At 42.9% G+C, this 24,186-nt stretch overlaps 1 protein-coding gene across 1 annotated transcript in view; it reads right to left on the bottom strand.

Moving 5' to 3' along the window:
* The window catches only part of RP1 (RP1 axonemal microtubule associated), a 2,616,437-nt gene that overhangs the window by 2,531,530 nt on the left and 60,721 nt on the right, over positions 1-24,186 (bottom strand). The window contains exon 2 of the mRNA XM_086965756.1: positions 6,169-6,261. The gene's annotated coding sequence lies outside the window, so the exon portion shown is untranslated. The remainder of the gene's footprint in view (positions 1-6,168; positions 6,262-24,186) is intronic.

Below are 24,186 nucleotides of genomic sequence, written 5' to 3'. Positions count from 1 at the left end.
TGAGCCTGCAGGGAAGGTCCCTGTTCGTTTTATTGCCTTCTTTAACCCTTTGTGGGTTGTTATTTTTGGTGCAAATATGAAACGACGCACAGATAGCGCGCCCCTCTGCTGACTGTTTGACCCCGTCTTTTATTTAAAATAACCCCGGCCTCATCCTCGGGACTTAGGGCAGCCCGGCTGACACAACAGTAATGCACGGCAGGAACCTGGCCATGTTAGCTTTGGAACGGAGGGCGGAAAGTAAGTCGATGCATCAGGCAGGCTGCTCTGTGTAAGGCGTTCGGAAAGGAGGCGCTGAGTGATTTAAATGTGGAGAGATATCGAACTGAGAGGGTTCGCTCCTGCAAGCGGAGGTCACGACCAGTGAGCGACTGCACGGGTGTGCCCGCCACGGGTACGATGAAATACAAATGTACAATGTTTGTCTCAAGACAGCGACATTAGTGCTAATAATAGATGGGCGTCTAATTTTAGTAACAAACAGAAGAGTTTGGTAAAACGTCGGGCGCAGTCGATTACAAAATATGTTTGACTCGCGGCAGTTAACGTCCTCGGTGGAAAGTTGAGGCAGTGCCTGCTCCAAACAACTTTACCACCGTTCGAATGAAAACAGGTTTCTGGAGGTTGAAAAACTGTGACAAGACTTTTTGTGTGGCATTTTGTTGTGGTGGTGTTGTGTTCTTTTGCTTTTCATGTTTCTGTACATTTTGTGCCAAATTATTGCCATGTCTGTACTGTGGTTGTTGCACTGTGTATTGTTTTGGTGTACTGTGTCATGTTTTGTTTCGTCTCTGTTGCTATATTGCTCTTTATATATTACTGTGTTATGATCTGCTATTTAATGTATACATATCCACATATGCTGCTATATTTTTAGCACATACCTTTAAAGTTCCAGTGAGAAACAACCCTTTACCAATGCCTAGTGTGGGTTAGCCAGAACTGCTCTACCTCTCCAGCTACTTAATCAACATTGAGCCCAGAACTGTGGCAGTAACTGTGTCTTAACTCACCACTCCGTTGCCTACTTTGTGTTGCGGCCAATAAAAAGATTCCTCACAAAAGAGCTCAGAAAAAAATTGCACACAGGAAATGCCTATAAGTCCTGTGCATTAAATATCAATTTGTAGCGCCTTAACGACGCTGGTAAAAACCACTGTGGCGTTCTGCACAGGAATTCTTCCATACATTTTGCAAACGTGCACAGGGAGCCAGGGTCGGAATGGAGAAACCAAAAGCAGCCCTGGCAAAAATGCTCAAACTAGCCCCGCACTTCCTTTCCTCACTCTATCTCTTTTTATCCATCCACCCCTCCATCCATTCATTCTCTTCTCTCCTCCCTCTCTGATCACTTGCACTCTCTTCATCCCTCTCTCCCATTATCCCGCTCTTTCTTTCTGTCTATCGAAGCCCCTTGTGTCTGCTTCAATTAATCTCGGGGTCGGGAAAAAGTGACAGAGGCACCAGGAGTGGCCCTGGGCTTTCAAAACTGGCCTCCAATGTCTCCAGCCAACTAGGGAATTGCCCAGTGGAATGAAAGGCTAATCCGGCCTTCTGAGAATGAGCATACATCTGCAAAGGTGCCAATATGACTAATGTTTTCACCATTTTTTAATGACTCCACCAAGTTAGACAGGGGCCAGCCAGCACACAAGTGCACCTTTTAATTGACAAAAGGTTGAATAATGATGAAAGCATATAACATCTTTGGCCTGTGCAGTGCACAATCAAATAGACCCTCTACAACGAGCTGATACGTTTTTCCAAGCCTTTCTGTGCTTTCTAAACAAATCAACAATTTACCGATTGGCTCTGGCATATACCCCATGCCTAATTTTCCCAATTCTAAAGGTTCTACACCTTCATGGATGCTGCTGACCCTGCTGCTCTTCTGATAGGCTTACTGGCCCCTTTTATTTTATGCCTTTACATCTCCTTTCTCAACCTAGACATATTGTCCTTCAGCCAGCCTGTCGGCATCTTGTCCATGGTTGATGTATATCCTGATATTTATATTAACTCTAATCCCCTAAGCAACGTAACTTCCCAACATTACAATTAAAGCTAACTTGATTTTTAGAGGTTTTGGTGCAATATTGGTCACCCACGTCTTATCCTGCCTCTACCAAACATTAACTCAAGAACCTCCTCAAACGGGAAGATAGGGTTGAATTTGTTGAGTCGTTCCATGAATGATTTCCTTCTGCAACGACAGGCCATAGTAACAAAAGCACTTTTCTTCAGCTATGTGAAAGACAGAACCATGCTCATGCGTTACTTTGAAAAAACAAGGAATCTCACATCAACATCTTTCAACTCTGGTGCAATTGCACCAACACACAGTGGTGGCTCCTCCGCTAAGGCAGAGGAGCGTCACCCCACTGCTTTGAGCAGTGAAATAAAGGAAAAATAAAATGCTAATAACTGAAGGTTATTATCATTCAATTCTTTCTTGCTGCGGCAGCTTTGCTGGCGTGGCAGTGCTGCTCTGGTCATAGAGAAGCAGGGGCGGAGTGGTGGCACACTAAGTGCACATGACTGTTTGGACGGCCATCTGGGGCCGGCCAGTCATGTACACTTTGTGTGTTCTCAACCCAGGCTACATTACAGCCTGGGTGGAGAACATGGCCATGCTCCGATTCCCTGGCTGAGCATCAAACCACGGCATTCAGACCAATCACAACTCAGCATTCCAGCATAGTGATTGGCTCATTGTGGCCTGGGTGCTTCCTATTCTGTTCCGGCGAGGAGAGAGACGACGGAGAAGAGACACGGCAAGGAGGAACGTTTTTATTTTCAATTTTACACACCCTTACCCACCCTACACCCCCGCCCCACCACCCGATCCGTGCTGGCCGCAGATGCCAACACAAAATACAAAGGATAAGATATGGGAAAAATTATGAATATAGCAACATCTTTCCAGCTAAGGGTGAGGTCCCCTAGGAATGTGTCTTGGTTCCACTCATATTTAATAGACAAATATATAGCAGTCGTAAATCTGGATGTGCGAAAGTTGGGATACAACGTGATTTTATTATTTTCTGACGATGCTAGCTTTTTCACAGTGATGGAAATAGAACTACAGAGTTCAATAAAAACCTTTGGTACATATTGTGATGGAAAGAACTCACAAAAAATGCAAATAAAACCACATTTATGAATATAAATCAGAAGAATCCCCATAAAGTAAAGTTTACTGTAAATGGGGTTGCATTGGAAAGAGTCACATGCTGTGAGTACTTAGGAATAAGGTTTCACATTAAACCACCCTTGGTCCAATAAAGCATGAAGCAAAATGCTTCATGCTTTATTGGACTCTGCTAACGAAATATCAGGGGAGACTTAGTAAAAGTTATCCTAAATATACAAAGGATGACGATACATGCAGTGGTCACATACAGGGCAGACATTTGAAGTTATCAAAGAATACCCTCAGTACAAAATATAGAATTTTTTTTTTTTAGATAACTCCTGCTTCTGGGCTCTGGTGACCTCCTAAAGCACCTAAGGTTATCACTCTGGCCTAATCCCATGGGAGATGTAATTCAACTGAATGATCTTGGTGAGGGCAAGGATTCGGTAACTTGTCACAATATTGAGAAAAAAAATATTGACTGGACAGAATATCGAGTTTTTCGTATCGAATAGACAGAATATCGAATTGCAAAAATATATTGGTGCAGAATATCAAAATGCAGGTAAGAAACATCGAGGTCTACAATATCGAAGTTAGTAATTTCGATTTTTTTGTGATTTAAGTGTTAGTATATGTGTTAAAAGTATGTATTATTTTTGTAATGTAGGTTTGAATTTTGTAAAATTAATTAATTTTATGTTAGTTAATTTTTGTGTAATTTAATTCTGTAGTGGGTTGTGGGTGTTTAGGGGAATAGGGTGGGAAGTAATTTAATTATAATATATATTTTTAGCATTATTTAGAATTAATGAATTATTTTTAAATGTTTTTGCGTAATTTAATTATGTAGCGGGTTGTGTGCTTATAGTAGAATAGGGTGGGAAGTAATTTAATTGAAATGAAGTAGTTAATTTTTTATTAATTCATAATTTAATATTTAATAATTTATATTTTTTGTTAAGTTAATTAATGTATTGTAATTAAATATAAATTGATTAAAAATAATTAAAATGGTAATTATGTTAATTGTGGTTTTTATTATTTAGTAATTAATTATATATTAATGAATAATAATTAATTTGAAAATATATTAATTCAGTCTATTGTTAATTGTAACTCCTTAATTAATAATAGTTAATTAATTATGTTACTTTATTAATATGTTACAAAATTGTAGGTGATGTTTATAGGGGGAAATGGTAGGAGGTAAATGAATTTTTCCAAAATAATTAATTGTTAATTAATGTTAATTATATTGCAGGAGTGGGTATATTAATTTATTCCCCTGCATTATCCAACACTTTCCTTACTGTTGCACTCACTGGAGTGGTAATAGTAATTTTTACCCTCCCGCTATTCAACACTTTCGCTACTGTTGCACTCACTGGAGTGGGAATAGTACATTTTACCCTCCTACTATCCAACGCTTTCCCTACTGTTGCACTCACTGGAGTGGTAATAGTAATTTTCACCCTCCCGCTATCCAATGCTTTTCCTACTGTTGCACTCACTGGAGTGGGAATAGTAATTTTTACCCTGCCGCTATCAAATGCTTTCCCTATTGTTGCACTCACTGGGGTGGGAATAGTACATTTTAACCTCCTGCTATCTAATGCTTTACCTACTGTTGAACCCACTGGAGTGGTAATAGTAATTTATACCCTCCTGCTATTCAACGCTTTCACTACTGTTGCACTCACGGGAGTGGTAATAGAAATTTTCACCCTCCCGCTATCCAATGCTTTCCCTATTGTTGCACTCACTGGGGTGGAAATAGTATATTTTACCCTCCCGCTATCCAACGCTTTCCCTACTGTTGCACTCACTGGAGTGAGAATAGTGATTTTTACCCTTCCGCTATCCAACGCTTTCCCTACTGTTGCACTCAATGGAGTGGGAATAGTAAAGTTTACCCTCCCGCTATCCAACGCTTTCCCTACTGTTCCACTCACTGGAGTTGGAATAGTGATATTTACCCTTCCGCTATCCAATGCTTTCCCTACTGTTGCACTCACTGGAGTGGGAATAGTCATTTTTAGCCACCCGCTATCCAACACTTTCTCTACTGTTCCACTCGCTGGAGTGGGGATAGTAGTTTTTATTTTCCTGCTATCCTACATTTTCCCTAATGTACCACTTGGAGTGGAAATAGAAATGTTATCTTTTATGCTATGCAATTTTTTCAGTATTGTTATATCTAATGTAGTCTAAAATATTATTATTTAAAAAAAAATATATTTTAATGTTCTAACTTATATATAATTTATTTTCATATTTATATTATAGGTTTATTTATTTATATATATATATATATATATATATATATATATATATATATATATATACATACATTTAATTATATTTAAAAATATGTTCTTAACATTAAATTATTAAACATATTAATTATTTTTTAATATTATTAAGTTAATATTTGTAATTAAAAATAAACATGCATTTATTTTTACTTACATTTATCATTTATTCATTTTAAGGTTATTTAAGTATTTTTAAGTATGTTTTCATTAATTATAGTTATTATTTCATTAATTTTACATTACTTTTAAGAGATTTAAAAAAGTCGACATTTTCGCAAACTATATTATTTACAACGATATTTAGGGTTCGATATTTTTGTACTTACCTGTAGATAGATAGGAATTCGATATTCTGGTAGTCGATATTTTGTCAGCGATATTCTGGCAGCTCGATATTTTGATTGTCGATATTCTGTAAGTGATTCCAAGGATCCATGTGAACTATCATACTGAGGTGTGTCTAAAAGCCTTTGAATGATGTAGTGAGGTTAGAAACTTCTAAGAACAGCCTTGGGCCTAGGGGTACATAGAAAACCCTAAAAGTGATAGGCTGTGGCAACCCAGGGGTAATCCTAGTAAATTAAGAGTAACAAGTGTCTCAGTGATCAAGGAGAGGTATTGGTAAACGAAAGGAAACAAAGTAATAATGCCAGAGAAGGATCTCTGTTCAAACCATATCTAGAACTTAAGATCAAAAGTAGCCTTGAATCCTACCTTGATATAGTATCACAGAGGTCCGGTGGTCCAGGTACTTAAAATTTAGACGTGGAATTTTGCCACAGGAATCTTTTACTTCGAGATCGACATCTGTAGACAATAACAGTTCAGTTCAAATATGTTTATTTTGGAATAAATACATCCTTAAAATATCATGAAAGATAAAAACACAAAACACTTTAAAAAATACATTTCATTAAACAGGTATATAAAATCGTTTCAGTAGTTGCTCCAAAATTACTGTAAATTGCAATAAATATTCATGTTGATATAAAACAATTTAAAACAGATCATTTCAAGCAGCAATTAAAATCTCCTGAGATTCACAGGTGCAAAACACCACAGGCTTTAGCACCATAGTTTGCAAAATGAGTAGCTACATACATTTTAAGCGCACCACTTCAGAATTATTACAAAGTGTCTGGGCACGTTAACGCCCCTATGACAACGCAAAAAAATGATTACATCTAATCGGTCATTAGATGCCTGCAAAGCACTACAGCACAGTGTTACTAGTCTAAACAACTGCCAATGCCTTGCGTCTAACAAACCACATCTAACCCAAAACGTTTTCCATGGCACATGCATATAGGGGCCTAGGGTCAGACTGCAAAATCCTCATAGCTGTTAGACAGTTTCTTGACCCCAGATTTTTGGCAATTCGGCCTAATCTAACGCCTCCTTGGCTGGGCATAGGCCGAGCAGATGAACAACACATGGGCTATACTTTCTTTACTTGTTTTTACAGCTTTGACAAGCCAAAGAGAGCTTCGATTGCAAGGACCATTTTGCAGTAAACGACTTAACGGGTAACAACTTGAAAGGTATTCTTCAAATAGAGGGCTCGACTTAAACTTCACAAAATTCACAGCAAGAGAACCTCTGGAGATATGTACATGTAAATTGATACTTGTATAGCTCACTACTCACCCGCAGGGGTCTCAAGGCGCTTGTACGAATACCGCTGTGAAACCCATCCTGGCTTTCCCTGTGAGGCGTCCACTCCTGGGCACCCCCAAGGTGGAGGCCAGGCATCCTTAGCGTTGTGGGGGCCGTTGTGGAGATTAAGCAAGCTATTGCCCAGGGTTGCAGAGTGGGACTCCATGAATGGAATAGGCACCGAGGCGAGAATTTTCAGGTCCGTGGAATTTTTGAGCCCAAGACCCGCCGAGGCGGGGAATTGAACCCTGGTCCCGGGCTAGACATCTGCATCAGGGTCTGCCGCTCTAACCTTTGAGCCACACTTCATATTCAGAGTCTTTCTGTGTCAGCCAATACCGTTTTTTAATTTGCTCTTTCGAGGGAATTATCTGGGGCAATGGCTCCCAATGGCTAAATAAACCTAGGGAAAGAAGCAACTTTCTGATGTTTTTGCACCATTAGATTTTATGGAATCTGTCCAAACTGATTACATCCTGAAACGCCTCTGCATAATTGATTAGTTCTGGCCTGAGCCTGGCTTTAGCAGCAATTCTTTTCCTACCGAGTTCTAAATCAAGCAGGCACAAAGGGGTGCTGGGGGGGGGGGGGGGAAGGGACAAAAAGGTTATAACAAACTTGAGCTGAGATGTAATCATACCAGTCAAGCTAGAAACCCCCCATAATTCCGCTCCATGCAATGCCGCTGTCAGGGTTTTGGTATCATAAATGTGGAAAGAAGGTTCTATAGGTTTGCTACTTGACAGACAGTGCTCCTTCAATATATCTCCTGCTATCTGCTTGGAATTTAAAGTAGCTTTATCTATGTGGTGTTTCCATGACATACCAGTCGATAGTTTGATGCCTAAATACTCGAAGGCATCTACCCTTTCAAGCTCCTCACCACCGTGATACATCTTCCCTTTGTATGATTTATGCTGTCTTATTGCCATATACTTTGTCTTTGCAGCATTAACCTCTAAGACTAGGAGGGAACAAAACTCGTCAAAACGCAGCAACAGGGTATGCAGCCCTTTTGGTGTCTGGGGTACTAATAAAGTACAGTTGGCAAACATTAGTATTGATATCTTCTCGTTTGCCAAAGATGGTGCGTCTTCTGGGACGGTCGCAAGGAACTGTGTTACCTCATTTAAATAGAGAGATTTAATGATTGGTAGTACGTTCTGGGGCATTCCGATGTGCTTTAACAACTGCCACAGCTTTTGCTGGGAAACACGTCAAATGCAGACTTTAGGCAGACAAAGGGCGCATACAGGTGGCCTTTGCTAGTTAGCACTGTATTCCTATACAATAATAAAAAGCAGAATACTTAGTCCCTAGTGCTAGTTTTATCTCTGAACCCTGCTTGGAATGGTGAAAGGATCTGATTGTCATTGATCCATCTGCAAATCCTGTCCAGAAAAACCAGTCAGAAGACTTTCTGTAGTGCATCAATTGAACTAATTGGTCAGTAGCTGGATGGTGAATTGCGGTCCCCCTTTGTGTAGAAAGGTACCACCTAAGCACCCTTCCAAGATTTGAGGGTAGAGGCACTTTTGCCAATTGCATTGCTCATGTGTAAAATATACTCAACCCATTTTGTCTTGTTGTGTAGGTAAATATCACCAGGAATGCCGTCCAGGCCTTGGGCTTTCCCCTGCTCAATTACCCCTACAGCACTTTTTCCATCCTGTTGAATGTCACTGTGAGATCTGTTTACACTGTTCTTACAGTAGCCTGCCCCTCACAAAAGTTATCAGGTGATGCTTCATCATAAAGGGCTTGAAAGTGCTCAGCCCGTGCTTCGGGCAGGATGTGATTTACTGATTGGGCCATTGTGGCGCCTCTTCCCCAACTCAACAGAGACCAAAACTTGATCATATCTCTCTCATGGCAAGGAGATAGAAGATCATGCCACCTTTGTTCTTTCCATTCTTGTTTGGATTTTAGCTGGGCATAACCATAAGGTTTGCACAGAATCGGTATTTGGCATATGGTTTTGCTCTGAATAGCTAAAGTAAGACTAGACTTTAGTTTCCTTCATTCTATGTCATACCACGTATTATTCTTACACCTGCCCCCTGTATTGATGTTAGGGACACCAGCAGTGGGCTATGCCACTGTAAACTGAGTGGCCCAGAAAAAAGAACCTCCTGCCCACCTCATCTCCCACTTTTTTCTTTCATCACCCTGCTGCTTTGTCTCCAGGTCTCATCTGCAGGAAATATATAACAATTTCTGCCAAACTAAGTAATTGAATATTGTGTCTGCCAGAGTTGAAGTAGGCGATATCTCCAACTGCCAGTTCAAACCCGGAAACAAATACCCACAGTAGAGAATTTGAGTAAATTGACAAACTAATGTTTCAACAAAATATTTCAGAGGATAGTTCTATGCTGCCAAAATAGGAAACGAAAGATACCTTGGATGAATAATAAAATTAAGAATATAAATAGAGATTGATTCAACCACCAGTGCCAATGGTACAAAGCAAATTATTTCAAGACAAAATTTGACTAAAGAACAGGACATAATTTATAAATTCTGCATCCAAAAAGCAAAAACAGCTCACTATTCAAACGTGATTGCTAATTGCAAATGTCCCACAAAAGAAGTACACATGTTGTCAGAATATTGCAATCCAGAATGCACTGCTGTACCAACATCGCAAAAAAAGAGTTGTGTAACATAATGAAGGATATCATTATCACCAACGCTAAATCTCTGGAACTGTACCTCTCTACCAAAACATCTGATTTCTAACTTGATTTCAACTCTGGCTGCAATCGCTGAAATGACCATAATCAAAAAAGCCCTAATTTGCACACATCCCCACCATAACTGAACACATCATGTACACAATCACTCATCAAAGAAACACAACCTGGATCCATAAGACCCAAACAACTACAGACTAATGGCAAAAAAGCGAATTCCTTGGAACACTAAGAGAAATAACAGCTTTCTCTCAGATTTCAAGCTTCTTAGAAGTGAATAAAATGACTACTGGATCACCAACAGATTTATTGCCAAAGAGATGCACCAAAGTGACCCTGATCTCCATCTGGGATGATCTACAAACAAGAGTGAACTAGGTAGCAGTATTACTAGTTCTCCACCTTTCTTCTGTATTCAACACTTCATGATTTAACACTTACTACAGACTAAAATGAAAGGCGCTGCAGGTTTAGTCTTTGACTGGCTTCCTATTATCTCAAAGACAGATCAAGCATCATCTTGATATCCCCATACAGATCGACACAATTCTGTCCAACGGCAGGAGTTTCTCAATCTCTCTCATCTCACCACTCGTTTTCAGCATATCCATCAGAGCACTCCTGGGACTCTTCAAATCCTTTTACCATAAATGTTAAAATTAAGCTAACAATACTCAGATAGTATTTACATTGGAGTAACCTAATGATCTAGAAATGTCTAATCGAGATAAGTTCCAAAAAGGTGTTCATGATTGGAAGATAATAAATCACCTTATAATCAATGCCTTGAAAACTGAGACCTAACTTGTGGAACCTATGGAGATTGTTTAAACCAGAACCCATGGACAAACACACGGAAAGAGTAAACTGCCTACAATAGCAAAAAAGTAAGGAACTTAGGAATAATAATGGACTTGGAGCAACCACATGAAACCTCATGACCACCAAGTAACAACATCTGCATATCATGATACATCTTTCCACACCTAGGATTCCCACAAAAGATCAGGACAATAATTTCTCTTTCCTATCATGATTGGAGTATGCACATAGTTAAACAAAGGAGTACCAGCTTCGGTCATGAGATGCCAACAAAGAATATTTAACATAGCAGTAGGACAATGTCTATATACAAACCTACAAGATCACATCCCTCCTGCTCCCTGATGCAAGAACATTCACCTTCAAAATGATCTGCATTACTCACATGGCTATGAACTTATTAGGCCAGTCAAGGGCTAGTCTTTTACCAAACGAACATCAAGGGATACATCCAGAAAGAAAACTCTATTTTCTGGGCTAGTACCAAAAATAACCATAAAAAACACTAGAGATATGTCCTCTTCTGTCCAAGCAGCTAAACTGAGCTAAAATATGGACCTCGCTCCTGGCACACATAAGAGCCACTGAGAATCATTTGGAATACAGAAGGGCACGGAATACATAGATTTCTCCTACTTGAATCCAGCATATTCCATAGAACAATATTGTCTAGAAATTTGAAACAAAGTCACAAATATGTGTCCCGAGACAATCCCCTTGACCAATCAAACTGGTAAAATATGAAACTCACTTCGAGAAAGGACATGAGTCATTGTAAATAATGTGGAATTCAGAAGAGCAGTGAAGACATGGAATTTCGTACTTAAACTTCGGTCTAGAGACCACTGTATCTCTGCTACCCAGGAGAAATCTGGAGCCATGTTATTAAACAGATTTCCCAGGACATGCAAGAACGGAAGATGAGAGACAACACAAACAATCAATAGGTAAACACAATCTTAGTGTACAGTTTGAAGAAGCAATATTCAGACGTATTCCTTGCACTCTTTCTGTTCCTTTTTTTCTAATGTGCTTGTTTTTGCATCATATAATCAGCCAACGCATTATGCCCAGAAACAGGCTTCTTCAGGGCAATAAGCAATTCTTGCCAAAATCTTACCAAGGCGAAGAGGAGCAGTGATCCTGAGATCAGTAACGCATCTGCTACAGAACAAGAAGTGGCAAGTAGGACAGTCTGAAGGTTAAGGGACAGTCTGTACAACTGTAAGGTGGAAATCCTAGGTCAGTAGAAGAGTAAATTGATCATGTATGTCTGATTTGTTCTAAGGATTTGCAGTGTTGCATTGTTCGTAGCCGTGTCAGGTCAAACGTCCGATGTGTAGCGGGGTAAGAGACTGTCAGGACAACCCAGAGCCAAATACTAACAAAAATCCCCACCTTAAGCAAATGTCAAAGTATGACCTTATAAACAGCAAATGTTCACTAAACTACGGAAAACATCATTTACGTTGCATGCGATGCATCGCATGCCATTACAATGCGGTTGTTACAATGACCGCATTGTTATATCGCAAACCATTACAACGCAAGTCATTAGAACAACTTGCTGTAGGGGGTAGAAGGTGTTGTATTTAAAATCCAACACCTTCCCTACTGTTGCACAGACTGAGGTTGGAATAGTAAATTATGCTACTCCAAAATCCAGTGCGCAACTGAAAGCAAGTTGTAACTTCTTACGTTGTAATGGTATGCAATATAACAATGCAGTTATTGTAATTACTGTGTTGTAATGGGATGCAATGTATCTATTCCGTGGTCTATTCCGAAACTACGTGTTAGAGGTAAATGTTTCTTGGCATGCACATATACTAAGGATGAGAAACTAACCCAGTAACCTTACAAAATAAGTTCATTCATATTGCTCCAGCCAACTACTTAAATTAATTAAATACTTAAACTAATAACTGCCTATTAACCCCATGTTTAAACCATATTAACTTTTCACCTATGTAATCTGCTCCAATTGTATAAATCTGCTCAAACTCTATAAATCTTCATGTGTAGACTAGGACCAGATTTAGAGCTTGTCGGAGTGGTACTCCATCACAAACATGACAGATTTCCCGTCCACCTTATTACAAGTGTGTTGGGAAATTATACCCTTGTACTAAGGTGGTTGGGTTACTGGTCACGTTTGTGACAGTGTAGCCATCTGCCAAACTCTAAACTAGGCCCCAGATCTATTGCACGTGACTTCACCCAAATCACTACTATACACTTAACTAAATCACTAATGCTGGGTTCTACACAGAGTAGTGAGCTATCCAACCGCAAAGTGCTTCAGCGCCTCGTCTGGGTTAGTAAGAGCTATGCAAATAACCAAAACGTACCATACAACCAATGCATATTATGTAGTCTTTTTCAAACAGCTCTACTTCTAGAAAGCAGTAAAGAAGTTGAGTGGGCACACTCCGTGTTTGTGTCAACAGCAGCAACCGGAGGAAAGGGCATTGGTTGGTTTGATTATTTTCATGATTAGTAGTTACCCACCTATTTATCATTCCACTCTGCATTTGCAGATCTATCCAGCCGTCAATTTGCTAACTCATCCGTTCACTCATTCTTCCTTTACTGCACTCATTCATCCATCCACCCACAGACAGGCCAAGTGTCACTCATCTTGTGTTATTCTAACAAATTCTGTGAATTTCCATGTAGCACTGCAAGGACCGACTATAACACCATTTTGCTCACTTTCATCTACACCCACCCACCCATCCACACAACCACAGACACATGTATTCAAATGTACCAAGCAAGGAAGAGACACTTTCATTTATTAGAAATGGCAGACCATTCAGCTTTGTCAATGCTTGTACTCTGTAATATTATGGTAACTGCTCTCTGCCTTCCCCAACACATACTGAACAAGCTGCTTGCAAAGACGCCATTTTGATTTGATTTTTTTTTACAGATTTATCAAGCTAATTTGCAGCTCTCTCAGTGACTTTGTGATCAGAAGCACCAAAACGCCACACACTAATAATCTACGTGAGGTATTGTGAAGTTTACAACATAAACCATTATAGTATTCCTGCAGCTAAATTTGAAGACTCCATGAAGCTTTAATGAAAAGTTTTATCTACAGGAAGGCAATTATAATCTGAAAAAACTGAAATACTCTAAAAGAAGACAACTGTGCAGGCCAATGTCTACAGATGAAAAACATAAATCTATGGAAGGAATTCTATTCTCAGGAATAACTTTTGCTGAACTTTGGTGCTTGTTCTCCTGCCATGCACTAAAGGTCTGACGGTTGAAAGCTTTGTCCTGGTTGATTGGAACTGAATCATGCTTCTGCCTTCCTAGAATGTCCCTCTCCAGCCGTTTTTGCAGCCAAGTTAAGAATAATTGGAACAACTTTTTCCTCAGCCTTGCGCCAAAAGTGAAATACCTATGACCTTTACCCTGGCAGTAAATGTGGGACACGTGGTCAGCCCTAAATCTAAAACAGGGGTATTTTTAATAGCTCAGGCTCAGCCCATGAATAATTCAAGGGGAGGAAGTGGCGTGCACGAGAATAACGCGGTCCCACCCTTCCCCTCTGGAAATACTGAAACTGTGACCTCTGAGATGCCCTTCTGCTGACGAGATCTAATTTTGACAACATGACGAAATGACGAAATGGCGCGGTTCACTTGTAATCAATTGTAAAGCGTACAAGATAACCCCAAACCAGCCGTGCCCTTTAGCTCACAGATAGCTGGCTTCCATTGTGCGAAGAATCATGACTCGCAAAGAAAAACCTTAAAATGCTTAATTAAACGCATTACAATAATGGCAGAAACAGATTAGGCAATACAATTAAAAATCTAGGACTACAGTATTCGCCCAGCATGCAAACCCGTGTTTTGAGTCACAGATATAAATGCGATTCATTTCAAACCGGTACAAGTGTCACATTATAATAAACTTGACAAAATGGCTGTCAAAAGGATGCTACTTATTTATTTTGTATTTTATTAATTTATTTATTTTATTTAATGCGACTTTATATAGAGCGAATATTACCCGAAGGTGTCAGAGCGCTTTACAAAAGAACCAGTTACGTTAAGGAAAAAAATGCAAAAGATACAAGCAGATAAACTCTAAGATCACATAGGAATGGTAGAAGTACAAAGTTCAACTACATATACTGGTGGTTAGCGTTATAAATATATAAAATGCAAATTCACACAGGATTACATTTTAACAGCGATTAGGGTTGGACAATTATTTATTACATGTTTACAGAGCAAGAAATGTTTGCCATCGTTCAGCCAGGTGTTCAGGTGGTGTTGCACTCAAGGGTGGTGGTCTTTACGAAGTCAAGTCTCCCGCCTGGTTCAAGCACCCGCAGTGAGGCCCCGGCAGGCACAGTGGGACAAAATTGCGTATAGACATTGTAGCCAGCGGGCGCCATGATTAAGTCAGGCAGATCTTGACTGGGCCCCCCCACTACATTTCTCAGCCCCCTCAGGCTCCTGAACCTCAATTAGGGGCATGTTGCCTCCAGGTTTTACAGTGATGATTTACATGAGTCCATCACTCAGAGACACTGTTTACACTTGTACACATGTCCAGACAGAATTTTGGGAGCAGCCCAGCGCGCATGGGCTGCTCCCAAAATTCAAGCAGATCGGCTCACTTGTGGGTCCCAGCTTCATCATGAACCGTGTCGGGCCAGGAGTCTCGGGACATAGGCCATTTTGTCCCTTATAGAGTAGAGTGCACTCTGAGTTCAATGCATAGGAGACGGAAAGGAAAACAAAACGGTGTAACAAGCTCATGAATCAGCCCGATACCATGTTCGTTGGTTGCCCATGGTATTCCGGGTTCGTGAAACAGCTGCTCTTATCCTGGGTCTTCTTTGTGGCGGGTAAGGTCGATGTTGTCTGCCACGTCTGCGGGAGCAGCGCAGCTAAGCAGCTATGCACCGCACTGTCAGCGGTGGGTGGGGGGCACAGATTCCACCGCCTAGCTCAGCATCAGCGCTGATGAGGGAAAGGCGACAAGTCACCCAGACCAGAGGAAATTTTACCAGTGATGGAGCTGCATGTCTGACGGTGGAACAGCCTCAAACCGGTGCGACAGTAGGAGTCAGAGTTGCCACACGTCCGGCTCGGAGGGCTTGATCCTGGCGAGTGGCGGCGAGGCGGGCAAGGTGAAAGGCACGTCGGGTTCCTGGTGTTCGTCCCTGGAGGTTGGCCACTTTGTATAACCAAATCAGATGTAAAAGGGAGTTGGATGTGGGAAGATTAGAGACGGATGGATGGGTAGAAAGGGGGATTTTCACTGATTTGGTGATCTCTGACTCTGGGAGCTCCCGGGCTGAGCTCCTACCTGGCGGCCATCAAAAAAGTTCACCCTAAAGGAGTATACCACTTGAGATTTATCCTCAGATGGTATCCCTTTAGTGGTCACCTAGGCAATGCTCAAAGTAAACCACAAAGGCAAAGGAGACCAAGGCATTTCACTTCAAGAGCCTTTCTTCACTCAAGACAACTCCTAAAGCCGTCCTGAAGCTTTTTGAGTGCCTTCTCACCCTGATCAGCACAACCCTTTCACCAAAATGATGGCTCTGGGCACTGATCAAAGACCCCAGGAATTCCAAAGCAAATCCTACCCACAGATGAAACCTCTCTGCCCTCCGTCAAAATGCAGTAGGTTTTGAACAGCGACTGCACATACCAAAATAAAGGCCTTTTGTACATGCTGCGGAATATGTCGCAAACTCCAACCATCCACAAAACTAATAAGGTCACAAGAGAATGGGCAACATGAAACAACCACATATCAGGTTGTCGTGCAGGTTCTAATCTCAGAGGCCACAGACTGTCCTCGAAATCCAATTCATGATGAGCGGAACTCTTATCCACAATCATTCCACCTACTCTCTAACCTGTACACTGCCTAGTCTGAAATCTACATAGATCCACTCTCAACAGCTCTGCCTAAACTCTCTTTACCAGCACCCCTGACAGAGACCTGCATGCAAGCCTTCGTCCGCATGCTGACTCACTCCACCAGACCCGCGTGCAGTTGTAATAAGAATTATATCATGTTCTCGCAATCAAATACCCCATCACATAACCATACAGATGTGTAGTTCTTTGTTTGTGGAATCCTATGTTGGTCTTGCCACCATTACCACTAACCGGTGCACAAATAACACAACCATTCCTCCTTTATTGTAGCACACTGTAAGCAAACTTGAGTGGAAGAAACCTCACTTGTCGAGTGTTCTTGAGGTCTATGTCATGCCTTGTCTTTCCTCCTAAGGAATGGGACTACCCTATTACATCTCTGCTGGACTTGGGCCTTTTTGGCAGGTTCACCCCTAAAACCTTTTGCCATTAGCCTCTAGCATGGTGGTAGTGATTTTAGGCCTCTGAGCACTTCAGCACTGTGGCCCAGTGTAAAGTGCGTGCGCACTCTGAGTGTGTGTGCTGAGTTAGCCTAACCCCCCAAAGGAATGCATGGGGGATATGTGTGTCCATGGTAGTTCCGGATGTGTTGGGAGTGCTGGGGTGAGTTTGGCATGTGCGAACTCGTGAGATTAAATGCTGCGCAATGATGTGCACAGATTTATTGTGTCTAGTGTAGAAGTGCCACTTTTAGAAGTTGGCATGTTTGTGTAGTAAATGTGAATTGACTGTCTGGCTTGTGATTGGCTGGAGCTGGCTGGTGTACCTGGCTTCAGGAGTCAGGATGGGGCTGCCCCAGTGGTGAATGGAGATATCTGCATGTTGATGGCAGGGAGGAGTGCACCTGGGACCTGAATAGGGCTGGGCCTTCCTGCCACAATGCTGGCTCCACCCCCTGTGGTATGTCTGATGTCCCTGGCCTGTCCTGTGAATAGGGAGAGGGGCTGAGCAAAGAAAAGTGCTCAGGAACCAGTTCCAACTGGTTCGCCCCTTGACTGCACCTTTGACAACAAAGGATCAAAGGATTTCAGTGTATAAAAGAGGGGCTGTGACCCCAAGTAAATGTTCTTGTCTTGGACTGGAATCTGCCAGGGGCGTGCTGCTGCTGGAGCTCAGGGAAAGGCTTGCCTCCCTGGGCTCTGCCCAGCCCCTAGATGCCTGGAGGACTTCTTGGGACCCTTCAGCCTTGCTTCTGTTTTAGGACCTTAGAAAAACTGGCTTCCTTTTTATCCTTGGGGCCTTTATGCTCTTTTGTGCCCGGTGAGCACTCTGTCCCCTTTGGTGGCCCTGTAAAAGGGAATCCCCAGTGCAGGGATTCCCCGCATGGCCCCCTTCATTGCAGGTGCCTACCCTGCATCATGTCCGCCTAGTTTTGATTTTGCAGGCGCTTCATCAGCATTTTGGACGCCTGCCCCTTTTATGTAAACAGAGCAGGTGCCCACCCCGTGACTTTGCCTGCGTGTTTATTTAAATTAATATGGGTGCTACCCGCTCCTTTAATTATTTATCCAAGCGGGTGCCTACCCCGCATTTCACCGCAGCGGCCCGAGCCGCGCTCTAAAATGCCGCTGGGCTGCCAGTGCTGCCCCGGCTTGACCCGGATGTGTTTTTATTATAATACAAAAGCTATTTTTATATAACCTTGTGTGGAGTTCCTTTTGTGGTGTGCCTAGTGTGTTGTTACTGTGTTTGTTGTGCAAATGCTTTACACATCACCACCGAGATAAGCCTAGCTGCTCATGCTAAGCTACCAAGGGGGTGAGCAGGGGTTATCTTCGGCGTGTTACTCCCTTTTCCTGACTAGAGTGGTGGTCTCTGCCTGGCTTTGGCGCAAGCCTTAGCCAACCAGAGATCCCCATTTCTAACAATCTCCAAAGTTGATGTTGATAGTAAATTGACCAGGACTTTCCACCTCAGTAGCTGTGGCCCGAATGTCAGAGGACTAAAGCATGTGGGATCGAGAGATGAAAAGAACACTGGTTTTCTATAGTCTCCAGTCAACCGGATGTTGGAAACTCCACACCATGCCATAACACCCCAGTATATGCTTTACATTTACCAATTGTTTAAAGTTTAACTGTTTAAGCCGTCGCTCCTGTGTTAGAATAGCAGTGTCTCAAATTTCTGCAGCCACTCTAAAAGCTTTACATGCATTGTCAAATAGGTGCAAATTCCAAAAGTACATAGTGTAATGATGAAATTCAGCACACAAATGCTGCATAACTAAGAGTTAACTTCTTTGCCAGTGCAGCAGGATCCTAGCAAATAGGAGAAGCATGATTATGACAGAGAGCCTGAGAGTGTAAACACCCTCTCTGGAGTGTAAACACCATGAAAACAAACGTTTGGTACAGACAAAGATACATCTGAGTGGTGTTCATGCAAGAGGCCCAGAGGTATCCCAAAAGGTCATATTCAGACCAGAGTGAGAGTTGTAGGGCTGAATAAACATGATAAGTAGACAAGACTGAGACTCCAATGGGTGAGGCAAAGGTGCATTATACAAAATGTGTAGACATGGAGTATTTGGCCCAGTGCAAAGCAGCAAGACAACTTGTTGTGCTTCATCAAATGGAGTAGCAGTAATTTGCCTTATCTACTAAGCTACTTTGCATTCCTCCTGTCCCTCTGTGCTGGCGCTTTTGTGACTGCCAAGCGACAATGTGGGCACACTTGCACAATGATGCATGGGTGCCTGCATTACAACACGGATTGTTTTTATGCAGGAAGGGACACCCTTTCTGCACAAAAGCAATACTCTAAGGATTTTTTCCTCTTTCTATGTGTCCCTCAGACTTCAGCACACATAGAAAGCGGAAACAATGAGGAGAAATAAACATATTTCTCCTTGCTACACCTCCCCTGGGAAGGAGTACAACATTGATGCATTCCCAGGTTTGCTAGTATTAGTAAATCTGTAAATGCACCAAAATACATAGGTGGATGCGTGGGAACACCCACGCTTCATCCATGGAACGCCTTCACAGGACAGAGCAATGCAAGGCAACTGCCTACACTGCCTTGTGTTACTCCAGAATCAGTTGTCCTAAGAGGTCTAAGATTTAACACTTTGAGAAGATTTCAATGTGCAAGGGCCTGATCAGCATGTACCTCCTTCCACCATCTAAAAGTCTACTAAAGGATTTGGCACAGAGCCAGCCAATGACCCATATACAGTCACAAATTCTAGCCAAAATCTACATATAGACCAGGATTTAACAGCACAACCCTGGGACGCAGGAGTCACATAAACCCTAGAAACAGGTCACAAACAGTGGTGGCTCCTCCGCTATGGCAGGGAAGCGTCGCCCCACTCCTTCAAGTAGTGGAGAGGAGAAGTAGAAACATAAAATGATAATAACTTTCAGTTATCTTTCTGCTGCTTTGCAGGCAGGTGGGTGGGCGTGGCTGCTCTGCTCTCGGAGCAGGGGAGGGGAGGAGATCTTTGCTCACTCCCAAGTGCACAATGACTGTTTGGTCGGCATTCTGTGCCGCCCAAACCAGTCATGCACCCTTTCCCAGTTCTCCATGAAGGCTGCATTACAGCCTGCATGGAGAACATGCCCAGGCCTCCATTCCCTGGTTGAGAGTCGAACCAGGACACTCAAAACCAATGATTGGTCAGTGGGTCCTGGCTGTGCTTCCTTTTTCTCGAGGAGAGTAGGAGCAGAGACACGGGACCCAGCGAGATGGTGAGCTAATATGTGCACCCTCGCGCGACCCCACCCCTTGAGCCATGCCGGCCACCACTGATCAAAAACCTAACTTTTCACCTCATAATCAACCACAATATATGCAGGACATCAGCACAAAGGGAAGCGTAAAACGATCATCCTGCGAGCAAAGCTACGCTGAGATTACCAATAATTAAACAACAACAGGTGGTGATGGACAGAGTTTCTGAATTAAGCAGAATACTCTCACTCAGTCAAGAGATCAGGGCTAGATCCAACACCGTTTTTTAGCTCACTGCACCATCCCAGCTCAGAACCTGGCTATATGCAAATTAGTCTTTTCCTGTCCCAGTGCATGATGGGAACAGGGCAAACCAAACTACAAAGCCAATTCTTTCACTGGGAAGGAAACAAGCTTCCGGGGACCGGTTTATGGCATTACAGCCGTCTTCGGCCCAGCTTGCTTGAATCCTGATGGTGCAATGAGCAAGGGACTCACATCTGAGTATACCCTTCCACGCTTATGGTGGACAAAATAATTAAACAACAACAGGTGGTGATGGACAGAGTTTCTGAATTAAGCAGAATACTCTCACCCAGTCAAGAGATCAGGGCTAGACCCAACACCGTTTTTTAGCTCACTGCACCATCCCAGCTCAGAACCTGGCTATATGCAAATTAGTCTGTTCCTGTCCCAGTGCATGATGGGAACAGGGCAAACCAAACTACAAAGCCAATTCTTTCACTGGGAAGGAAACAAGCTTCCGGGAACCGGTTTCTGGCATTACAGCCGTCTTCGGCCCGGGTTGCTTGAATCCTGATGGTGCAATGAGCAAGGGACTCACATCTGAGTATACCCTTCCACGCTTATGGTGGACAAAATAATTAAACAACAACAGGTGGTGATGGACAGAGTTTCCGAATTAAGCAGAATACTCTCACCCAGTCAAGAGATCAGGGCTAGATCCAACACAGTTTTTTAGCTCACTGCACCATCCCAGCTCAGAACCTGGCTATATGCAAATTAGTCTGTTCCTGTCCCAGTGCATGATGGGAACAGGGCAAACCAAACTACTAAGCCAATTCTTTCACTGGGAAGGAAACAAGCTTCCGGGGACCGGTTTCTGGCATTACAGCCGTCTTCGGCCCGGCTTGCTTGAATCCTGATGGTACAATGAGCAAGGGACTCACATCTGAGTATACCCTTCCACGCTTATGGTGGACAAAATAATTAAACAACAACAGGTGGTGATGGACAGAGTTTCTGAATTAAGCAGAATACTTTCACCCAGTCAAGAGATCAGGGCTAGATCCAACACCGTTTTTTAGCTCACTGCACCATCCCAGCTCAGAACCTGGCTATATGCAAATTAGTCTGTTCCTGTCCCAGTGCATGATGGGAACAGGGCAAACCAAACTACAAAGCCAATTCTTTCACTGGGAAGGAAACAAGCTTCCGGGGACCGGTTTCTGGCATTACAGCCGTCTTCGGCCCGGCTTGCTTGAATCCTGATGGTGCAATGAGCAAGGGACTCACATCTGAGTATACCCTTCCACGCTTATGGTGGACAAAATAATTAAACAACAACAGGTGGTGATGGACAGAGTTTCTGAATTAAGCAGAATACTCTCACCCAGTCAAGAGATCAGGGCTAGATCCAACACCGTTTTTTAGCTCACTGCACCAGCCCAGCTCAGAACCTGGCTATATGCAAACTAGTCTGTTCCTGTCCCAGTGCATGATGGGAACAGGGCAAACCAAACTACAAAGCCAATTCTTTCACTGGGAAGGAAACAAGCTTCCGGGGACCGGTTTCTGGCATTACAGCCGTCTTCGGCCCGGCTTGCTTGAATCCTGATGGTGCAATGAGCAAGGGACTCACATCTGAGTATACCCTTCCACGCTTATGGTGGACAAAATAATTAAACAACAACAGGTGGTGATGGACAGAGTTTCTGAATTAAGCAGAATACTCTCACCCAGTCAAGAGATCAGGGCTAGATCCAACACCGTTTTTTTAGCTCACTGCACCATCCCAGCTCAGAACCTGGCTATATGCAAATTAGTCTGTTCCTGTCCCAGTGCATGATGGGAATAAGGCAAACCAAACTACAAAGCCAATTCTTTCACTGGGAAGGAAACAAGCTTCCGGGGACCGGTTTCTGGCATTACAGCCGTCTTCGGCCCGGCTTGCTTGAATCCTGATGGTGCAATGAGCAAGGGACTCACATCTGAGTATACCCTTCCACGCTTATGGTGGACAAAATAATTAAACAACAACAGGTGGTGATGGACAGAGTTTCTGAATTAAGCAGAATACTCTCACCCAGTCAAGAGATCAGGGCTAGATCCAACACCGTTTTTTAGCTCACTGCACCATCCCGGCTCAGAACCTGACTATATGCAAATTAGTCTGTTCTTGTCCAAGTGTATGATGGGAACAGGGCAAACCAAACTACAAAGCCAATTCTTTCACTGGGAAGGAAACAAGCTTCCGGGGACCGGTTTCTGGCATTACAGCCGTCTTCGGCCCGGCTTGCTTGAATCCTGATGGTGCAATGAGCAAGGGACTCACATCTGAGTATACCCTTCCACGCTTATGGTGGACAAAATAATTAAACAACAACAGGTGGTGATGGACAGAGTTTCTGAATTAAGCAGAATACTCTCACCCAGTCAAGAGATCAGGGCTAGACCCAACACCGTTTTTTAGCTCACTGCACCATCCCAGCTCAGAACCTGGCTATATGCAAATTAGTCTGTTCCTGTCCCAGTGCATGATGGGAACAGGGCAAACCAAACTACAAAGCCAATTCTTTCACTGGGAAGGAAACAAGCTTCCGGGAACCGGTTTCTGGCATTACAGCCGTCTTCGGCCCGGCTTGCTTGAATCCTGATGGTGCAATGAGCAAGGGACTCACATCTGAGTATACCCTTCCACGCTTATGGTGGACAAAATAATTAAACAACAACAGGTGGTGATGGACAGAGTTTCCGAATTAAGCAGAATACTCTCACCCAGTCAAGAGATCAGGGCTAGATCCAACACCGTTTTTTAGCTCACTGCACCATCCCAGCTCAGAACCTGGCTATATGCAAATTAGTCTGTTCCTGTCCCAGTGCATGATGGGAACAGGGCAAACCAAACTACTAAGCCAATTCTTTCACTGGGAAGGAAACAAGCTTCCGGGGACCGGTTTCTGGCATTACAGCCGTCTTCGGCCCGGCTTGCTTGAATCCTGATGGTACAATGAGCAAGGGACTCACATCTGAGTATACCCTTCCACGCTTATGGTGGACAAAATAATTAAACAACAACAGGTGGTGATGGACAGAGTTTCTGAATTAAGCAGAATACTTTCACCCAGTCAAGAGATCAGGGCTAGATCCAACACCATTTTTTAGCTCACTGCACCATCCCAGCTCAGAACCTGGCTATATGCAAATTAGTCTGTTCCTGTCCCAGTGCATGATGGGAACAGGGCAAACCAAACTACAAAGCCAATTCTTTCACTGGGAAGGAAACAAGCTTCCGGGGACCGGTTTCTGGCATTACAGCCGTCTTCGGCCCGGCTTGCTTGAATCCTGATGGTGCAATGAGCAAGGGACTCACATCTGAGTATACCCTTCCACGCTTATGGTGGACAAAATAATTAAACAACAACAGGTGGTGATGGACAGAGTTTCTGAATTAAGCAGAATACTCTCACCCAGTCAAGAGATCAGGGCTAGATCCAACACCGTTTTTTAGCTCACTGCACCAGCCCAGCTCAGAACCTGGCTATATGCAAATTAGTCTGTTCCTGTCCCAGTGCATGATGGGAACAGGGCAAACCAAACTACAAAGCCAATTCTTTCACTGGGAAGGAAACAAGCTTCCGGGGACCGGTTTCTGGCATTACAGCCGTCTTCGGCCCGGCTTGCTTGAATCCTGATGGTGCAATGAGCAAGGGACT

This window comes from Lissotriton vulgaris, chromosome 4_1, assembly GCF_964263255.1.
Source record: "Lissotriton vulgaris chromosome 4_1, aLisVul1.2, whole genome shotgun sequence".
In the NCBI taxonomy this organism is placed as follows: Eukaryota; Metazoa; Chordata; class Amphibia; order Caudata; family Salamandridae; genus Lissotriton; species Lissotriton vulgaris.
Note: the sequence above shows the minus strand (reverse complement) of the source record. Positions and strands in the feature narration are given on the sequence as shown.